The following is a 22860-nucleotide window of genomic DNA, read 5'->3' on the forward strand; positions in this document are numbered from 1 at the left end:
AGAACGTGTGTTTATAAAACCCACCACTGCCAAGATGCTACCCTGAGCCCTTTACCTTCCATCTCTTAAGCCCTATTCGGACGGGATTAGTTTTACGTGAGGACGTGGAGTAATGTAATTTTACCTCAGGACGCCTGTAATATTAATTGGCCAATTCGCACGGGACAAGACATCTCAGTAAAACTGGCAGAAGTGGGAGGGGTAACTCACTTTACGCACCACAGTAACCTCCTTGTCGTCATGTGTGTATGACGTTGCTTCCTGTTTCAAGCGCCTCCATGCTTGCAAAACGCGCCAAAAACTACTTTTAAACAGGAAATGACGGAATTTTATGAGGTAATTTTTCCGGACCTTTTTACAGAAGGTAAAAGTCGCCGTAATCTTTAGCACTATTCGGACGGGACTAGTTTTACGTGGGTACGTGGGGGTAAAGTAATTATTACCAGAGCTTCTCGATGATTTTAGTCCCGTCCGAATGTGCCATCTCGGTACTCATTACGGACAATGTCAGTAAAGATTACGGCGACTTTTACCTTCTGTAAAAAGGTCCGGAAAAATTACCTCAGGTAATACTAATCCCGTCCGAAAAGACCCGCTGTAAATATGTACGGTAAAATTTACTGTTTAAAAGTTTTAAAAGCATGGAAGCGCCAAGTTGTCTGTTTACGCACGTGATAACTTAACTGGAATACGACATTTACACTCAGATCCAGTGCAGTGCTGGTTTGTTGCAAGTGCTGAGGTCATGAGTCTTTCCAGAAGCATTTATTTAAAAAAAAAGAAAGAAAAAGTTGTTTCAACATTTAAAAAAAATAAAAGATTTGGGTTCTGCAAAATATTTCACAGCATTAAACATTGCCATGTTGCTGTTAGGCTATTTTAACACCACTCAGTGATCATGAGAAAATAAAAAATACTTTAACGCGCAGAAATTTCTAGAAGTATGAATGTGAACTTTATCATTTACAGCATACACAGTAAAGTCAGAAGCATTCTAGCAAATCTAAACTGTTTTAATGGCATGAACTGTCAGAAAAGCAGGCCTCTTCATGTAGATTAAAAGACCCAAATGTGAGGAAATTAAATAAAAACTTTACTACAAAAAATATAACACAAAAACAGGAAACACTGGGAAAAAGAAAAGAAAACAACTCAAAAGACTGAGCACATGAAGACAATAGAAAGACAAGGCTTCATAGAAAAGCAATTAGACACATGAGGAACAGGTGTGCTAAGGCGGGAAGGAATTAGACAAGGGCGGGTCATACACGTGAACAGAGAAACGTAAACAAGTGTTAGGGTAACCTAACCCTAGACCCTGGGCCTGTTTCAGAAAGCAGGTTAAGTGAAAACTCTGAGTATGTTAACCCTGAAATGAGAGAAAATCTGGGTTTTCCGTTTCAGAAAGGGAGGTATGTTAAACCCGAGAAAGCAGGTAATAAGTTAAGCCCGTTTCTGAAAGAGAGGTAACTTATACTCAGAGTCACTTACCATGGTAACTTACTCTGTGAACCTAAGCAGGTTTTCTTCGGTAAACCCAGAGTTTCTTTTGGTCTCCTCCCCTTTTTTAAAGAGGAAGCAATGTTTAAACACCTCATTCATTGCACACGTTTCAGTTACACAGAGAGCATCAAAGGGTATGAAATGTACTTGTATGGATGATCCTGTCGATGAAGAGGCTGTATTAATTCGTAGGGAGTTACATTTACATTAGGAGAGGATTTTGAGGCCCAGAGTGGATTTTTTGTCATAACCCTATGCATTTGAGCATTTGTATTTGAGTGGTACCATTTTTCTTTACAGTCAATAAGATCCATAATCTCATCCATCCTTACATCAGAAACATCAGCCATGGTGGACGTGCTCTTAAATCAGAGCAGATGCTTTGCTTTGCCTTACGTTTCTTTGCAAATGGTAGTTTTGTGTATAACATCGGGGATGCAGAACACATTAGTAAGGCTACTATTTACAGAGCGCTCAGAAAAGTGTGCCTTTTACAAAATTACAAAACCTCCTGAGACAACAGGAAAAGGGAACTAAAAGATCTTTCCAAGCAAAGGTACAGCAAAACAAAACACAGGTAAACACAAGGCAGGTGGGAAAGGCCAGGAAACCAAAATAACAAAGTAATCAAAAACAAAGCAATGAAAGTGATTCACAGTGGGAACTTAAATACACACAGACAAGGGGAACTCATGTGGAAACAATTATTCAGGGGAGAAACAAGAAGGAGAAAACCATGGGGACATCTGGTGGATAAAGAAAGGATAACATAAAAAAGACAGAATCCGGGTACTATAAAATGGGAGTTCTAAAATGTTTTGGTCAAAACATCTTAAATGTACGTTTTGAATTTTCATCCAAGGAAAGGCTCCAAGGCTTGAGCTCAGTAACTCACAGGTAATTAAGCATGAATGTTTAGTTCTTCAGTTATTTTAACCTCTATATTGTTCCTATTATAAAATTACGTGATTAGGGTTTCCCAAGCTTGGGTGCTTCATGCACAAATGGCATTATAGGGAAATCTCCTTTTCTGCTCCATGCATTTAATTTACAATTAATTTTGGAAATATGTAAAATTAATTTTGTGTGCAAATATTTTCAAATACCATTTTGTTACTGGAAGTCATTTTCAGTCCACACACAATCCACATTTAAATTAATAGAGTACATGCTATTTAGTTTCAACAATAAAACAAATTTCCCTGCCAAATCAATCTCCACAAAATATACTAATGCTTGCCTTAAATCGCATACTTATGTTTTATTCTATACCATTATTCAGCATTCAGTGTTAGTGATTTTTAAAATACTCCCATGAAGCCTTTAAAAACTTACTAAAGGTTTGATATGCATATTGGTCTTCTGCATTTTCTAGATTAGTAAAACATTAGTCATGTTCTCTTCAGCTCTGAATAACAGCCCAGACTCACTGGGGTTCAAACTAGAGGTATTGAACCTAGAGGCATGGCTAAATGTTACATAGCTCTCAGTTGGATACTAATGACAAGAACAGTGGCCAGGCACACACAGGGGATCTTACAGAAAGGTCATCTTGGCTTGACATTAGAATCACACAGCTGCTATGAAATGGTGTTGTGCCGAACACTAATACAGCAAGGAAAAGACCTCAATATTTTATATGAAATATCACCATAACAGGCAATTATCAATGTGCAATCACCTTCAGCCCCCAGAGGCCAGTTTTTGCCAATGATTTCATGAACATAATTTAATAATTACATTAATAAATTCATAATAATTTTAATTAGATGTTGGTAAATTCATCCAGACCACCAATTTTATACAAATGAGCAGTTCTTGGCCTTGATCAGGCTCTCAACAGTGGTAGTTGGTCTTGGGATTTCCATTCAATAGTATGACATTATTATTATTATTATTATTATTATTATTATTATTATTATTATTATTATTATTATTATTATTATTATTATATATGTTAATAATGATAATAATGATCATAATGATAATAATAATAATAATACTCCATCACCACATCATCCCCCCAACAAAACCCCTCAGTATGACCTTATTGTAAGTGACTGAATCAAGCTCTTTAAATTCTTTCTCAGTCATAATCTAAGTCTACACATGCAGATTAATAAGGTCATCTATCAAGGTTTTTAAACATCTAGGAGAAGCATTTTCTCTTCCCTCCCATAAAACATGCTGTGCTCAATTAAAGAATCTACACACACATTCACACACATACTTACATATACATGCGTACATACATTCAATCCAATTTATGTAAAGCTGCTTTGAGACAATGTGAATTGTTGAAAGTACTATACAAATGTATAGAAAGAGAAAAAGAAACTTTAACCGCTGAGCTACCACTTCCCCTGTATGCATGGTCATCCTAAAATATGAAATGTCTAAAATTTTATGAATTCCTTAAAGCCTTCTAAGTGAACTTATCTTTGCCCCCTTGTCGAAAGCCATATCCCCAACTTTGCAAACCTCCTCATAACATTGCCCTTAGTTTTGTATGGATTAGTACAAACCATCCTTAATTACAACGGTTTTGGTAAATCAAGCTCCATCCCACATGAAGTGACTGGCATATAAAAGTAACATATTTTGCAAATCACAAGTTTTTGATTTTCCTTGAATGTTAAACTCTGCTGAGTAAAACACTGCTTTTATGAACATAGACAAAAATGATTCAAAGACTAGTTTACAAATATATCATTGGCACATTAAGCAGATTTTTATAAATTTCACTGGGATTGGCAAAAGGAACAGAAAGGCAAATGTTATCAGCCAAGAGATTCAAATGAAATTTAAATTCTTTTTCCAACATATACATATATCATTAACAGCACCACCTTGTGACCAATTTGAGTGAGTTGCTAAGATAGAGAATGTGGCAAGTGTCTAAATATTTACCATTTTCTGAGTATGCACATTTTAGCCATGTTTTTAAGTTATCATCATTAGAGTTTAGCCCAGAGATGTAGTATACCAAATTTCATCTTGGTTCTTGATTCCCAACATTTTAAATCATGTCCTGCATATATTTCAGATTTTTTGTAAATCCATGCAGTCATTAGTTAATTAAGTCATAAATGTAAAATAGACTGCACCTTATGAGAAACAATTTTTATGTTGTGGCTTTATAAATGTCAATGTCAATAATAATTAGAATATTGAATTATTGACAACACAATTGTGAAAATAGGACACAAAATCCTCAAACGTAGGTGGTAAAAGAATGTGAAGAGGAAAGAATAAAAAGCAAACAGATTTTTACTACTACATGGGCAGTATTATTTTGTTTATGACTTTGCAACAAAATGAGAAACCAGCATCAGCAATGCAAATGTAGAATGCTGCTTAATCAGGTTGTCACAGTGAAATGTTATGTAAAAACAAACAAAAAACTCAAAATAAATTTTTTTTTCTTTCAGTACTCATTAACTGAGACAGATATTTTGATGTGACAGTGAAGTTAACTTATTCCGCAATCATAAGTTGAACAAACCTTAAAAAACACTATGTACGTACACTGTGTCATTACTATTTAGATGTGCTAGTTAATGTTCATTTAGCAGTTTGGGACAGAGACTTGAAATCTTTATATGTAGTTTGTATGCATCAAGCTTTGTGTTAGTTCAGGCAGGTCATGCAGTAAGCTGCATCAGCTGCTAATCAGCGTTCACAAGGCGCAACTATCCGGCACGACTTCCGTAATTTCCCTCCCTTTAAATCCTCACTTCGAGCGCTCCTACGAATCGCTGCTGCTGCGATCCAACCTAGCAACGCTGCTCGCTCTTATGCATTCCTGCTGCTATCAGCGCGCTACCTCCCTTAACTATGTCCGATCCGAGCTCCGAAGAAGACCAGGGCCCTACGGAAAATCCTCACGGCCCACCAGTTCGCAGAAGCCCTCGTCTGGCATGCATATCGCCTCCACCGATCGAGGAATGGCCCGTCGAAAGAATCCTTGCGACCCTGTTTAGCCATATGCTTGCGACCCGCTCGTTCTCGACCACGGCCAACTATTCCAGTATTTCCTGGAAAATATCCCAGAAGTACCTCCGACCCTACCTACCCCTACCTCCTGCCCACAGAAGGCCACTGCAAAAAGAAATTTCCTACATCTGCAACAACCTCCAATCCGCTCTCAAAGAACCCGAAGTGGTCGATATTCTACTGGATAGAGAGGTAGATAAAGGGTACATGATCGGCCCCTTCGATAATCCCCCCTTTCCAGTCTATAGGATCAATCCTCTTGGCGTGGCGACTCATAAGTATTCCGGAAAAAAACGTCTAATCATAGACTCATCAGCTCCCCATAACATTGCTCACATCCTGGGCATTAACAGACTGATTCCTCTCCCCAATTTTTCCCTGTTCTACGCCTCAGTCGACAACGCCATTCAACTCATCAAGACAGCCGGAAACGGGGCTTGGCTGGGCAAAGCCGACATCGTAGACGCCTTCAAAATTATGCCGTTCGACCCGTCTCAGTGGCACCTGTTCGGAGTACAATGGCGCGACAAACAGTACTTCGCCATTAGACTCACGTTCGGCTGCCGTAGCAGCCCGCACATCTTCGATACCTTATCGGAAGCGCTCTGCTGGATTCTACTAAATAACTGCAGACTGCCATTCGTCCTCCTTTAGACGATTTTCTCGTCGCCGACTACCCCAATTCCCAAAGTATCAACATCCTGAAAGAAACCTTTAAGAAATTGGGCATCCCCCTCTCAGACGAAAAACCGTGGGTCCTTCAAATTCGCTAGAATTCCTCGGAATTAAATTAGATAGCAATCTCATGCAAGCTTCGCTGCCCCTCGACAAACTCGTCCGCATTAGGGAAATTATGACAGACACTGTGGAACGCGACTCCATTTCTAAAAGAGAGCTGCTTTCTCTTCTAGAACATTTAAACTTCGCTATGCGGATCATTCCGCAAGGTCACTCATTCATTTCTAGGCTCCTAAACATTTCAAATACGGCTGAGCATTTGCACGATTCTATAACTTTGAGGCCAGGCTGCAAATCCGAACTGCATTTATGGTCCTTGCTATGTGCAGGATGGAACAGAATCTCCTTCTTTTACAACGATGCGGTAGAGACTTCCGTCACGCTCAAATTCTGTACCAACGCCTCCTGCTCAAGCGGCTTCGGAGGTCTCTTTAATAGTCAGTGGTTCGCCAGCTCGTGGCCAAAAGAGTTATCAGCCCTCCCCCCCAATGCTCTTTCTACCGCTTTATTAAAACTATACCCCATCATTGTTGCATGCATCCTCAGGGGCAAACAGTGGTTCAGGAAACGAATTCTAGTGTACAGCGACAACGAAGAGACCGTCCACATTATTAACAAAGGGTGTTCCTCCGTCCCCTTTATCAACAAGTTCCTAAGGCGCCTTACGTGGACATGCGTCACCTGCAACTTCATATTGCGCGCGGCTCACATTTCCGGCCTCGACAACAAGATAGCTGACTGTCTGTCTCGTTTTAAATTTCAGGAGTTCCAAGCGCTGTGCGCAGATGCCTCTCCTTCAGGCCTGCCTTGCCCAGCATTTGCCCTGACCTTCCTCGACTAAGCTCTACCCTGCAGTCATACTTCTCCACAGCTTCACTGTACATGAGATCAAGTGTAGCCGAATCCACATTAAAGGCCTACGACTCCGCGTGGTTTCGCTTCACCAGCTTTAGCGCCACCTTCTCTGCCCCCGTTCTGCCTGTGAACCTCCAAGCACAGAAAATGCAAAAGTCCTCCATCAAAAGTCGCAGGCATGCAATTCCACCTTACGTGCTTGGACCCGTCCGCATGCAATCTGCTGGGGCATCCGTCCATCCGCCTGCTCCTCGACGGCATCAGGAAACAGACACCGAAAGGCGCTGACAGGCGACTCCCTCTCACCCTTCCTCTCGTCAAAAAACTGATTGAGACAGGGGTGCTTCAGTCCTTACCAGGATCTTCTCCTGGAAGTGGCGTTTCTATGGGCCTTCTACGGTTTCCACCCTGGACGTACATTATTTTCCAATTTTCCTAAAACACTCAATGTCCGACAAACATTTCAAAGGTATTCCTGTTGCAATAACTCGTACTAACACAGAGTTCTGCCCCTTTTTTTCCATGTCCCGGTATCTGGGACTCCGCCCCCACGTCCGGCCCGACGAACCGCTGTTCCTAACCGAGGAGGGCAAAACCATGTCAAGGTCATGGTTCGCCGGTCGTCTACTCACCGCCTGCCAATCCTGCGGCCTCTCATATGCCCCGCTCCTTCCGCATTGGAGCCATGACAACCGCAGCCTCAGTCACCACCAGTCCCACCCTAAAAAAATCTAGGTTGATGGTCCTCCACAGCTTATGAACGTTACGTCCGTCCGGGAACCATAGACATGTTAAACACCCAAAAAGCTATGGAAAACACCCCCCTCCCCCCTCGTCGCATCTGCCTCACATGCGCGTTCCCCTCCCTCTCTCTCCTATCTCCCCCACCCATCACGCCCCCCCATGTCTACCGCTCCCAGTTGAGTCTCCGGACGCGCCGCCACCGCCGTTCCCCCGTAGCGCTAGACGCGCATGCTCGGCGGGGAGCCGGTGCGAAGCTGCTTCGTGGGATTACAAAAATAAATAAATGCAGGACTAATCTACGGCCAGCAGCGCCCATCACCACGCTCGCCCTGGGTGACGCTTCCCCTACTGTCTCCACTATAGCTTAGTGGGTATGCAACACGCGTTGTCATATCGTGCGGCAGGGGCGTACATGTTTTAGCAAAAGCTTGTCGCGATTACGCTGCAAAGCCAGCCCAGGGCGGCACATTCTATACCTCTCCACTAGCTAGTAGACCCCAACTCCCTAGTCCATCACGCGGCAGGGCTCCCAGCCCTCCCTCTTTCCACAACCCACGCCTACCTCCGACCCAGCCCCGAGCACCGCTGCCGCCGCTCGGCCAATACACCCGATCGCGTTTTGTGGTCCTGGCGTCATGCTCAGTTATGTTGGAGGATCCCCTCTGGCATATGGTTTTGTTTTGGGGGTCTATTCATTCCCCAGCTGCTGCCTCCCCGTCCCGTCCGTGCATGCACACGGACAGGCGCGCGGGGAAAATTCTCCCAGAACAGAACCATCCCACCAACACTAACTGTATGCTCTCATCCTTCATTCATCACTTCAGTGGTCCTGACTGAAATCAAGCTTCGCGTTAGTTCAGGCAGGCCACGCAGTAAGCTGCATCAGCTGCTAATCAGCGTCCACAAGGCGCACCTATCCGGCACGACTTCCGTAATTTCCCTCCACTTAAACCCACGCTTCAAGCGCTCCTACGCATCGCTGCTGCTACGATCCAACACCCTCCAGCCAGAACCTGTCGCCAGCACCGATTAACCTCTTCACGTAAAAAATAAATAAATAAAAAAAAAAAAATAAAAATCCACACCTCGCACAATTTCGGATCTGATTCTGAGAGTAATGGGGGGGGGGGGTCTATTCATTCCCCAGCTGCCTGCTGCCTCCCCGCCCCGTCCATGCATGCGCACGGACAGACGAGCAGGGAAAATTCTCCCAGAACAGAACCATCCCTAACTGTATGCTCTCATCCTTCATTTATGAAGTGGTCCTGACTGAAATATTATGAAATGTTCTTCTGGATTTCAGTTACAGAATGGATGTCATTTTGACTGATGGAAGCACTGACTAAAATTAATAGAGCCCACAGTCAAAGATGTTTTTAAACAAACATTAGTGTAAGGGAATATGTGCCAGAAAGGATGCTCAGTTGCATGTTTACCAAAAACAGAAAGCCAAAAATCCTAGTCATAACACAAATATGGACCAAAAACCATAAATTGTAGTGACAATTTCAATAAAACACCTGAATATCAGAACCTGAATAGTGAACAGGTGTGCTAGACAATTAAAACATGATATCCAAATGCAAATATTTGTCTCAAAGAAAACATTATATGCAACTTACCTGCAGCACATTTTATAGTGTATGTACCTGCATTCTGTCACAAAGGTATGTCGCATATCAATATATCCAGCAAATGCTCTGGATGCCATGTTCTGCATCAGTGTAAAAGTACAAGCTTGCATTTACTAATACACTATTTGAATAAGACTGATATGTAACTGTGAGCATTAATTTGGACTTTTAACCAAGTTTTTGCTAAGCCCATTAGCTCCAGTGTAGGGAAACCTCAGTGCTACAGCATACTAGATAATTTTGTGCAATGCTGTGTGGAAGGCCAACATATGGGTATGATGAAGTGTCCACATACTTTAGGCCATGTATGTGTATCTTTTAGCCTCTTTTAGCTACATTATGTCACATACTCTGGCCAATGGCATTCAAAAAAGTACAGTTCAGCCCTAAAAAAGGTAAGAATCATCAGTTTTTACCTGCAAGGTTTAAGTTCTAAGGGAATGTGCACTATATTGCTATGGTATCCTTGGAGGTTTGGAAGACCAGGCTGTCATGTCATGTTCATGGATATGAATTTTTAAACAAAATAGTCGTAGTCTTTAAGACTTTTAATACAGTGGTGTTGGCGACAATTTAAGATGCTTTAAGTTACTTTTCCATGGTTGTGTCATCGGCAAACTTGTTGATATGGTTCGATCTGTGCATTGCAGTCAGCAAAGTTAACAGCAGCAGACTGAGCACACAGCTCTGAGGGGCCCCAGTCTCAGGTCCAGGGTCAAGTTGCACAGGTCCAGCAGGCTCAACTTTTCAGTCAGGTTCTGATGATTGTGTTGAATGCTGAGCTGAAATCCATGACAGTACTGTATGTCTTTATTGTCCAGGTGGTGAGGGCCAGATTGTGGCAATGGCATCATCAATGGAGGGGTTTGGATGATATGCAAACTGCAGGGGGTAATGCAAATGTAAATGTAGTGAAGACGTCTTCTATCTGTTCTGCAAATTCCTTGAGCACTCTACCAGGAATGTTATCTTGTCCAACAGACTTTTGTGTGTTAACTCCACATAAATTTCTCCTCACATCAACTATGGTTAGATAGAATGCCTGCTCAGTGGGGGGAGGGATAGTCTTCCTTGCCGCTACATTGTTCTGCTCATCAAACCAAGCTTAGAGGTCATTCAGTGCATCTGGGAGAAAGGCATCATGGTCACAAGCATGTGAAGTTGTCCTGTAGTTTGTGATCACCTGGATGCCCTGCCACATGCTACATGTCTCTGCACTGTCCAGGTAGTGGTTATGGATTCTCTGGGTGTGTGTGCACACTTTTGCCTCACTGATGGCTTCCAGTTTGCGTGTAGGGTGATGGTCTTGGAGACAGTCACATCATCAATGCACTTGCTGATGTAGCCTGTCCCTGATGCCATGTACTCCGACTGGAAATGCTGTTGGTTGCAGCCTCCCTAAACATGTTACAGTCAGTGCACTCAAAACAGTCCTGAAAAGCAGTGGTGACTCCTCACTGGCCAGGTTTTCTCTTTCTTCAGAACCGGTTTAGAGCGTTTGTTGAGTTGTCTGTATGTTTGAATTAGCATAACAGAGATGTGTCTGAGTAGTGGGAGGGGCTCTGTACGGTATGTGCCGGGATGTTTGTGTAAACAAGATCCTGGTATCAAAATCAAGGCAAACATTGGACTCTTTAGTCCCATTACCAACTAAAGGTTACTTCACATGCAATAACAAAGCCCCAAACAACTCTGTAAAAGCAAAATTTCTAAAGCAATTTGTTGTTGTTGTTGTTTTTTGTTCAAAATGTTCATGGCTTATGAATGTCAAAGTATTTTTTGTCAAATTAGTCTTAAAGCTAATTTGTCATTCACTGGAATCTGACAAAGGTTAAGACTGTGAAAAATAAAACTAAAAGTTGACATTTAAAAGATGCTAATTTTTCTCAGCTGATGTTAAGAGCCAATGCATTGCAATATTTAAGTAATAACATGTTAGGACAAGTTAATCAGCAGCAATATGTAAGATACAAATCTTCTAAAATCTTCTATTTGGAGCCCAGATGATGTCACTTATAGTACTGTGCAAAAGTTTTAGCAGGTGTGAAAAAATCATGTAAGTAAGAATTATTTAAAATATGTAAGTATTAATGTCAGGATCCAGCACGGACTTTGGCCATGTGATACTGTTTATGTTCGGTGTTCACGTTTCTGCCCCGCCCTTGTTTATTCCTCCCTGCCTCTGCACACCTGTTCCTTGTGTGTTAATTGTCTTGTGTATTTAACCGTGCCACGTTGCCTATGGTGGCGCGGAATCCTCGTCATGTGTCACGTCTCTTGTCATGTCTTGTCTGTGTTCTAGTATTGTTGTTTTTATTTAATAAATCGGTTTTTATCCCTGCATCACTGACAATTAATGGTTTATTTTTAAAAATTAACAAAATAGAAAGTAAATGAACAGAAGAGAAATCAAATCAATATTTGTTGTGGCCACCCTTTGCCTGCAAAACAGCATACATTTTCTAGGTACGTTATGCAACCAGTTTTTGAAGTAATTCAGCAGGTTGGTTATTCCAGTCATCTTCCAAGACTCCACCATGCTTCACTGTTGCCTGTAGGCACTCATTATTGTACTTCTTTCAAGCCCTTTGTCAAATAATCTACCTACTGCTACAGACATCAGTCCAGAGTTCTGACCAGACTTCTCCAGACAATAGATGGGTGTATCTTGGTCCCACTGGTTTCCATCAGTTCTTTTCTCATGGCATTGCTGGACATCTTCTGGTTTTGAAGAAAAATAAGCATGATGTATCTTTCATACGCAGCATTAAGATTCCTTTGCCAACTGTTTACAGTCCTCATGATTGCCTGTTTCTTTTGGGCTTCTTTAAAATAGCTTGAAAAGGACATCTTGAAACCCCAGTCTGCTTTAAAAGCTTTGCCAGGGAGAGACCGTTCTGATGCAGAATAATTACTGTACCTTGTGTCTTTTTGCTTTGCTCAGTCTTGCCATGGTATATGTCCTGTGACATGAAACTGTCTTCCACTACCTCACCTTAGTAGCAGAGTTTGGCTGTTCCTCCCCCAATTTTAAGCCTCCTGCACACTTGTTCCATTTTCAGTTCATCAATGACTTTCTCCTCTAAACTCAACCTTGCAGGTCATTTGTGTTCAAGTACCTCGTTATTGTGCTTCTTGAAACAACAACAACTTGCAGCATGTTATCAGAAAATACTGGCAGACAATTTCCATTCTACAGTATGAAATGTGTGCATGGGATGCTCTTAGATGTTCAAACATGAAATATAATAAAATAAAATGAAATTGTTTAGCCTTCTCAATTATGTTTTCCTTAAAAAAATGGAACACATCTTGCAAATTCTTATTACAGAAAACATTTCCAGAAATATGTCATTTCATCGCACCCCCACCCAGATGCCTCCTGCAATTGTTTGGCTTCTCAAAGTCAAATAATTTAATTTAAATTCAATCTAGATGCACTCCCCATCTCCAATCTTGCTAAAGCAATGACCAAATGGACATCAGGTCAGAAAGAATGAAAATATCAAACAAACCTTTCATATACTGGTATTTTGTCTGTGTCCAGCTGACAACTGTTTCACCAGCATAACTCTACATTTCATTCCTTATCTCAGCCCATGATGCACGGCTTCACCTGTCATTAAGATGCAGAGGATTCAACAGCTAATTTGGAAAAGTTTCAGAGCCCAAAACTTTATAGCTCTGTATTACTGCCAAGCTTTGTTGTCGCTGAATTTTAGGGGTAGCCAGAGAATTTTTATGCTTTCTTTGAGCCTATAGTGTATATGCCTCCTGTATATGGTTTTGTACTGTATTTAGTCCTCATCTTTGTTGGTTTTAAGGCCTGTATGCAGTACACATACAGTACAACCCTTTATAAGGAACTGTGAAACACATGCACTGGTATGCATTTTCACTAACAGTAATGATCTTGATCCTACTCCTAAACAAACAAATGAAAAGGGTCACAGTCAGATGTTCAGTGGTATACTGTCAGTACTGTTACGTCAGTGGAATACTGTAAGTAATGTGTAACATTCCTAGGCTTTACTCACATTATTCGACTTGAAAATGAAAGTAAACAAAACATGATTATCGGGGAACATTGAAACAAAAGGCATGATATGGGTATACATATTAGAACGCCTTAAACCGAAATGTGACATTAAACAATACTTGACAAAGGACAGATACAAGAGGGCAAGTATATATAGGGAAAACATTAGTGCAAATGGGAAACAGGTGACAAAACAGGAAACATAACAATAGGGAGGATGTAACAAAAGACATGTGAGCAATCACAAACACACATGAAAACCAGTTATAACCCCAATGCCTACTAGTTCTCCCAGTACTGGTGGTATGGCAAAGGATTGTCCCAGTTGTTCCTGACATACTGCAAGTTTATGAACAAATTCATGGGAATAGATCAAGCAGCATTTGTATGCGTTTATTCATAAACTTACAGTAATAAACTTACATAAATAAACACAATATATACTTAAAAATATCTGAAAATATTGTAAACCTATAACCTCACTACGACACAATAAATTTTCCAGTTTTGTTCAATATCATCAATGATATACTGTATAGTTTCCTTCAGGTTCATGTTTTTTGCAAGAGGAAAACAAACTTCAAGAGTTGTTTAACAAATGTATAATTTTTTTTATTTCTTTGGTCAGATTTAATTAGCTGCAAAAAATGTGCATTCTGGAAGTACAGTTTACTCTGTTCATGATTAAAATGAGTTTGCATGTGTATGCATGTGTGGGATCCACAATATCTCCTTGAACCCAAAACACAACAAAACCAGTAATGAATAGATCAGAAATCTTTTTAGAAGACAAATACTGTCCTCAGTCAATATGTTCTCAGTCATAAAAAATCATGACTCTTCTTACTTCCTGGAGTCTGTAATTCTATACACTAAAGTAAATATTTACTCTCTACTGACAAGGTCAGAACTCACCATTTCCTTTATTAGCCCTCAATATACACTTTGCTCACACCCCCTTCCTTCCACTTCGTCACAAAGGAAGATGGTCCAAAGCCAAGAAAATTTTCCCACGAAGTAAAAACCTGTTGTGCTTGATAGAAATCAGCTTCATGCTTAGAGCACTTTGGAAAGAAAGACACAGGTCTACATCTTCAGTGTAGGGGCAAGCTGAATCTCCAACAGTTCACATCCTACAGTACTGTAATAATTATGGTCCACTGACCCCTTCCATGTCTTTCAAAGGAAAATTAATTTCTGAATTAATAATATATATAAATGTATAGGAAGAAAATGCTCTAATAATAAGAGATGCATTTCTAATGTTTTTTACAATAAGTAAATAAACTAATGCATGGCCAACATTAGATTTAAATATTTTCTTAACATGGTTAGTTTAACATGCATTTCTTTTCATATTTCCAAATACCTGAACATGCCATGCGTTTCTGTATAGACAGTTATGCAAAAAAATATCTTGGTACCACTGAAACAGAACCTCCCTGATAGAAAAGAGGCACATATTAACAACCATGCATATGAGCTATAGGTTCAACTGAAAACCACAACTACAACAAAGGAGTTGGAGGCATCAGGTAAGTATTGACACTGAGCAGTTCATCCAAAATTCCTACATATCCATGGCTTCAAAGGCTGTCACGTAAGACACAAGCCCCTACAATTACACCACATGAAACTAATTTAACTGTCTGGTCTTAATGATCAGCATCGGTAGAAAAAATATGAGGCATTTAATTCAAAGATTGTCCCGCTTTCTTTTTAGTAAATAAAGAATATAAATTCTTAATAAAGAAAATAAAAACTGAAATAAGTTTGTCTCTTAGCTATTATTGTAAAATCATCTCGTATGGAAATAGATACACTTATTGACTTAACAGGAAATGGTAACATGAAATTACTTTTGGCTGCAGCAGTATAAATCAGACTCTCGTTTAAACATGAACCTCGTTCAAACATTGCTGATTTTAAATGAATGAGGTGGATTGTTTTTATTGTAATCATCCATTTTAACTTTGATTAGACAAGGTGTGCCTAGTAGTAGTATTTAACACAACACAATAGAACACAAAGTTCTGTTTTACTTAGATTGTTTGAAATGCAAAGATTTTGTATTTGAATGAGAACGCAAATGGTTAATTTTGGGACTTTTTAGTTATGGGTCTAATATGATTCCTGATGAACTTACACATGCAGTAAATGGTAGGTAATGAATTTCATTGTTTGCTGGACTGGATGGCAGACAGATGATCTGACAACTTATTTTGTGAAAAGCCACATTAGAATTTTAAAGGACAGGAAACCTGAATGGTGGGCTCTTGGAAGAAAAGAGTTATCTGGCTGGTCAGTGTAGCTTTGGATTTAGGCTGGTGAAATGTAATGAAATGTACTTGAAATGTGCTTTATAGGCTGACCTTGGGAACAAGTTATGGCTGGGTGATAACACAATAACGATATGTATCGCGATAGACACGTGACCGATAGCGATAAAAAATGTGCTTGATAAGACGCTCGAGGAAAAAAAGTTGCGAAGCAAGTATGGTTGCATTAACAAAGGCGCTCACTTTCTGGTAACCTAGCAACTTGGAGAGTGACACTCTAACAGCCAATCATGTAATAGTATCAAGTTTGATTGCGCCATATCATTGTCTCGTGCTGGTGCTGGATTCATCTTCAGTAACCGGCGACTGATAAGCAGAAATGAGCCGCAGCGAGCGAAGAAATTGTAGATAAAAGAGGAAAAGTCAGCTCGCCAGTATGGCAGGTTTTTGGATATTATAACTAAGGCTGAAACGATTCCTTAAGTAACTCGATTACAAAAAATTGTTTGAGGCAAATTCCTCTGCCTCGAAGCCTCTTTTAATTCATTTAAAGCTCATGTCACGTTCTTGTGCAATTATTTTGTGCGTGTGTGTGTGTGTGTGTGTGACAACGCGCTTATGTAAAAGCGGAAGGAGACTCGAGGAGTTAATGGACTTTTGATTTGAGGGCGCGTGCTGCAAAATGGAAGGGCACGATAACAATGTCAATGAGCAAAGAGAAGAAACAAACAGGAGAAAATGACAGAAAATGTCCAAGTTTTGGGTCACTATCAGAGCGTCTGTTTTCAGCAGCAGGAAACATTTCTTCAAAGCCCAGGGCAAGCCTAAATTCTGAGCATGTTGATACCTTTTTTCGTTGCAATCACATGCTCCTTTCAAGACTTTTAAAGCACACACGTTGAGAGAGAGAGACTTTTATATTCTGATTAATATATACAGTATATATATGCTTAAACTACTCAGTGTGAAACCATGTATGGCCTCTAAGTCCAAGTTCCTGTCCATGTTTTTTGCCCCTTAAATACCACAAATCATTCCAAATTAGACAGTAAAGGCTTATATTATGCCTGAGCTGTAGTTTTTGAATCTTTTAGTTCTGAAAGTTGCATGACTTAAAGGCAGTATTTTTGTATTATTATTATCACTATTTATTTTAATGTATGCCTTAGTTTTGATACTTTAAAAAAGTAATTTGAAAATATTTTTTTTTGTTTTTGCATCTCACAAAAGTGTTTGGCACTTAAATGTACTGAGAATGAGAAATGAGAAACTATGGGTAATATCTAAATGTTTATTTTTGCATTTGAAAAATAAAAGTTCATTTTTCTAAAAAAGGAAATTAGTTATTCATTTTATGAGACCCATCTTATTTTCTATTGTATATTTAATATTGCTCTTTAATTAAGCAAAAGCACATTTACTCGATTAATCGATGAAATGTTTGGTAGAATACTCGATTACTAAAATATTTGATAGCTACAGCCCTAATTATACGTCTATGAAAATATACTTGAATAGTTCAACTTCAAGTATATTTAGAGTAAGGATAAATTGAGTTAGTTTTTCCTATTTCTGCAGGTTTTATATTTCAAACAATGTTACTGTACTGTATCAGGTTTGTTTTTTATATTACAGTATTTTTTGTATCTCAGTCTACCTCAGTTTTATTTATGTTTACAAAACACTGCACATATTTTAAAACACTTTATTCACCAGAAGGTGAACAGCTAGTGAACTTCCTAGCACTAAACTTGCACTAAATTCTCAGGTTTCTCTGCTTATATTTAACACTTTGCACTATTTTATTACACTTTATTAAGCATTTCTTACATTTTCTTTCATTTTGCACCTTAAATGTTAAGAGATAATAATCAGAGGAAGGTTTAGCTTAAAATAAAAATGTTTAAATGTAGTATATTTTTCTCCTGGTCCTTATTTTAAATGGGCCATAAAAAAGTTCAATAATTATCGATATCGACAGATATGAAACACTGATATCGTGATACAGTTTTTGGCCATATTGCCCAGCCCTAGAACAAGTCTTAAGTGAAAAACTCGTAAGCTAAGCCAAAAATGAATATTAGTGAGCTCAGCCATGATAAGGCCCAGTGTGTCGTCAACATTACAATTCATCCAAAAGGAGTTGAGACTGACTGCAGTGAGAGATTTGTGCAAGTCATTATTCTTCCAAATAAACTAAAATAAATATGGCAAACCATGCCCTCATGGACTTTGCTTAATACACTAGGGCACTTTCAGCCTGAAAACAGTGGACCTATCACAGTGAAGGGAATATGTAATCCATCTCTCAGGGTAAGATCTAGGTACAGTATACAGCAAGACTCTTTTCTGTTCTGGGATGAGGTGGTGAAATGAACTTGCCCTAGATGTCCAATCAGCTGAGTCAGTGGCTGTCTTCAAATGACAGGTGAAGACCTACCTCTTTCTGAAATATATATATAAACCCTGAACAGAGGGTTTTGTCTTGCAGAAGCATAGATTTATATAACCATAGCTCTTGAAATTGTTCTCTGGTGCAATACAACTGAACTAATATGGAAGATTTGTACTGCCAGTGAACATAAAAGTAAAAAAAAAATTGTTGAAGTAATGTGGCATGGCCCTTTCTAATATTACAGCCTTTTGATGTCAAGTACAATTTGGTTATTTTATGGTGAACACTTAAGGCATAGACATAGACACATTCTTAAACTTCAAATCATTATATTTTCCTCCTCCCCTCCAACTGTACGTGGGGGTGGGAGGTAAAGAAGGAAGTGTTTTGATGCATGCAGTAAGAAGGTAGAAAAAAAATATTTAAAATAAATACATTTGGTATGGTGACACAGCAGGTGTCTAACTTTACCGACTCACAATTCCAGTCTCTGTTTATATATTAAGCTTGTCGAGTTTCCTCTGTTCTCCCTGTATCTATGTGGGTATCCTCTCATCTTGCAAAAAAAAAGCTGTTAGATAGATTGCCAGTTCTATGTTGCCCCAGTTGTATGAATAAGTGTGTGAATATTAATGTGTATGCTGCACTGCTACAGTATGGACTGGAGTCATATCCAGGGTGTATATTGCTGCCTTATTCTGGATCCATACTAAGTAGAATATAGATGTATCTGAAAATACTGTACAGTAAGTGAATGGAAACAAACATGCACCTTGCTAGTTTTTCTTCAACTTCAAAGTGAAGGAAATCGATGGCAGCAGATTTGATTCTGCCAGCATGTGTTCCAGACACCTATACATCACTCAGGACCAGAGTGCCTTCTTAGGAGCAGTGCCTTCTGCCTAAGTTTCTTTATAATGCTCCTGATTTCAGCCCAGACCATGCTTTCCAGATATAAACCAGAACTGATGATGTGTCTGATAGACATGTCAAAGCCAGGCACTGGAATTTTGTTTTAGATGGGCTTAATAAAAACGAGGTGCACACCAAGACAAAGAAATAAGCTAAGGATGCTTAGACTGGTACTCTGGTCCTTAGGGAAAATATGCACTATATCACTCCTTATTGTGTTATGATGAGTAGGCCTGGCTAGTGAGGCAAGATAAACAGCACCTCTGTGGGAAGTGAAAAATAGATGAAGAGGGGAGCTGTGAAGTCAATGTGGAGTAAAAAAACAGATTTCAAGTGTCATACCTCAGTAGCCATTCACTCTTTAGATAAAGAATTATTGCTCCAAGTTGAGATCAGAAGCTCTGGAGATGAAAACAGAAAATGTTAGAAAAAGGGAATCTGAGATAGACAGAGACAGCATCAGTACAATTGTTGCTTCTTTCTTGTTCTCTTAGCTTTAACTTAGTTGGATTTGACTTACAAATCAATGACTTAACATGATCACACAAGCATTTTACTCTTACACCTAACATTTCCTTTTCCAAGTTTGTTTCACTAAGATAAATTCACTAGTTATATCTGTCTTCTCTCCTTTCTTCAGCTTTTTTTTTCTTACAACCTACTTCCCCAGCATTCATAGGGTAGCCCAAATTATTACCTTGAATGAATCAGAACTTCAAATCCATTTAATGAGTATTATCAAAAATGGTATTATTTCTATTTTCCTTTGCACCAGTAATGAGGATCCTCATCTGGGGTTGATAATAAAAAATAGCAATAAAAAAGGATTCTAAACCAAAAAATCTTCCAAAAGATTTCAAAGTGATCATAAAACTGGTACTATGTTGTATATAATTGTTTTGCACGATATAACACATGATGAGTGTAGGAATAAGATCATGGGTATGCTGAGAAGTAAAAGCCAGTGTGGCATACATAATGCACTTGCATTGCATTGGGCTGCATTGTATCATTGGGTATCATTGATACATATCATTGGGCTGCATTGTATCATTGCTGATCAAACTAATCCTCCCTAATCTCTCACTATTAATTTCTTACTAGAAGCTGTGTGTGTCTGGAGAGTGCTGTGAACCTTGTGCCTTTGTTTAGATTTGCATTTCAGTCACTCATACTCTTCAAATACCAACTATGAAACATGGACCTCTTAAACAGTGGATTAAATTATGCACATTTTACATTTACATTTTACATTTGCACAGCAGTGACAGGTCACTAATGGTTATGGCTGAATATACAGACAGTAATATTTGGACTCAACTCTGCCACACACCCATATGAGAGATTTGATTTTGTTCTATTCCGGACACTGAGATGGATGCTTAGGGTCCATTTGGATAGAAAATGCAGAGTGGGGCAGTTATTTGGGTAGAGGGGTATCATGGGGATCAGATGTCCCAAGTGTTTCCCATGGATACAGATTACTTTCCCCAAATGTGCCTCCATCCAGTTTCCATTAAAGCCCAAAAAAGAAGAGCTTGTGTGTGTTCTATGGGTAATTAGTCCTGGAGAACCCCAGCTCAGGGCTATTGTTTAGACACACAACTCCATTCATGCTGCATTAACCATAAACAGGGTGTGAGTTTTAGCAGTCAGTTTTGAAGATTGTGGGAGGAATTTTCCTGCATTGAAAGAGCCAACTGGGAGACCAGAAGGTCACAAATGGCAATGAAGGGAATTTTTCTAAAAGAAGAGTGCAGCTGGGAAGAACAGAGTCACATTATTTGTAAAATTATTTGTATCACATATATTGTAATTAATCTCACGATTAGCGAGATTCTATTTTTTGTTTTCATGTTTAATCAAACCACTCAAAAGAAAATTACAGAATTAAAATCCTCATCTATCTATAGAGTTCAAAGAAAGCACGGTCATGCAATATCTTAATCTTCATTACAGAAACAGTAAAACATACCAAACTAGAAAAAAGAATTTTTAAATCTAGATCTTTGTGCATTCACATATCTGATGGTAATAGCATCAAAGCAAATTGTGAATTTGTTTTCTTTTCAAATACCTTTTGAACAGAATGTACTCTATATGTCTATGCTATGTTATCGATGATCATATAATAATTTAAAAAGTATTTTGACATGAGATCCAATATTTCTATGGCAATTGAGAAATTCTAACACATTTAAACAAATCTTCTCCCCTTACTTTGCATTTGACATCATTAGTACAGTTATACTTTGTAAATCACCCACAACAGACCCATTTGCCAATAAATTTGTCAAGGGAGGTAGCAGGCATTCAAATCAAATAAGTGTGCGCCTATGTGACAGGAGCCTGTGCACAGATCTGCTCTGTTGTTTGCCCTACAGGTTCCCGTAGCCAGCCATTTCCAGCCATTTCTGGCTGCCAGCCCAGCAGCTTTTCCCACCCCTCTGTCCATAGAGACAGTTGGTGCAGCACACACACACTTTCTTTTCCTCTTGGCTCACTTTGCCTGTGTCTCATTCACTTCCTTTCTTTTTCCTCACCCTTTTCTCACATCCTTTCTGACCTACTGGTTCATTATTTTTCCATTCTTTTCTCTCTCTTTTCTTTATACTCTCACAAACATACAAAAATGGAGTTTTGAAGAAAAGTTATGACATTTATCTCATATTTACTAAAAAAATAGTAAAAAACATTTAAAATGAAACAAACAAAAAAAAATGCAAATATTTAGTAACCTCATGGTTTGGAACCCTACATTTTTATTTTGAATTCTAATATAACCTTTATATACCGTTATTTATTTACATTTATTTGCAAGATACGTGACTAAAAACTAAAGGAACAATTCATTACACCAACTATATTTTCATGCCGATTAGAAATAGCAAGTTCAAAACATGACAAACACAGGCTTCACTTATTATATAGTAAATGTAAAGGAAACCTTTTTTTAAGGTTCATGTTAAATGTTATTGACAATGATATGACGGGAGAAACATTCTTAGAGATACTGAGATTTAATTTTAAGAAGAAAAAATGCCTTTGTTTTGTCTTAAATGTTGCTTATGAAGTATATCTGCAATTGGGTTATATTAATTCGATAATTTCATGTTGTAAAAAATCATACCAAATTAAACAATTGTGTATTTTCCACTTTTATGAAGTATCTCCACAATTCAAAATTTGCTAAGCAAATTCATAGGCAAGACATGACAGTTTGTTCAATTAAAAATTTCAGTAGATACTGATAGTATATTAGATACACAGTTTTTCCTTTACAACCAAACCAAGTAATTTAAGCCCTTAGAATATTACATTTATGGGATGCAAATCTTTCCTGTTTAGGTGATAAGCAAATATGCAATGACCAGATGTTTTTCTCCCAAAGCAAACATTTAAATGTTAGAAGTGTAATAAATTGACTGTAGGCCGTATATTCATGTATATTATGTAATGGATGGCTGCCAACAGGTCTAAGGAACCTTTACCTGTGCCAGATCAGCTTTACAGGGTGGTTTATTAAGGTCTAAAAAAGATAAATAATGTGAAAAATTCATATGATGAAAATGAGTAAATATTAAGTGGTCAACTTGTTAATGTCATGATAACACTAGTGAATAATTCTTCTGATTATATTATGTTCATTAACGTTTTTAGTATTAAAAATAGCTTGAATATTTGATTATATTTGATTATGATTGGTTATATTTAGAAATAGAGGTGATATCTTTACCAGTAAATACTGTTTGAATAAACATTTTG

At 38.7% G+C, this 22860-nt stretch overlaps 1 protein-coding gene across 4 annotated transcripts in view; it reads right to left on the reverse strand.

Annotated features, from left to right (window-relative positions):
- kaznb (kazrin, periplakin interacting protein b) overlaps positions 1 to 22860 on the reverse strand; it is a 57265-nt gene that overhangs the window by 33022 nt on the left and 1383 nt on the right. The window contains exon 2 of one of the 4 annotated variants that reach the window (XM_027144039.2): positions 19438 to 19496. The exons of the other annotated variants lie outside the window; for them this stretch is intronic. The gene's annotated coding sequence lies outside the window, so the exon portion shown is untranslated. The remainder of the gene's footprint in view (positions 1 to 19437; positions 19497 to 22860) is intronic. 4 annotated transcript variants of the gene reach the window in all.

The sequence above is a fragment of the Tachysurus fulvidraco genome, chromosome 2 (assembly GCF_022655615.1).
Source record: "Tachysurus fulvidraco isolate hzauxx_2018 chromosome 2, HZAU_PFXX_2.0, whole genome shotgun sequence".
NCBI classification, from domain to species: Eukaryota; Metazoa; Chordata; class Actinopteri; order Siluriformes; family Bagridae; genus Tachysurus; species Tachysurus fulvidraco.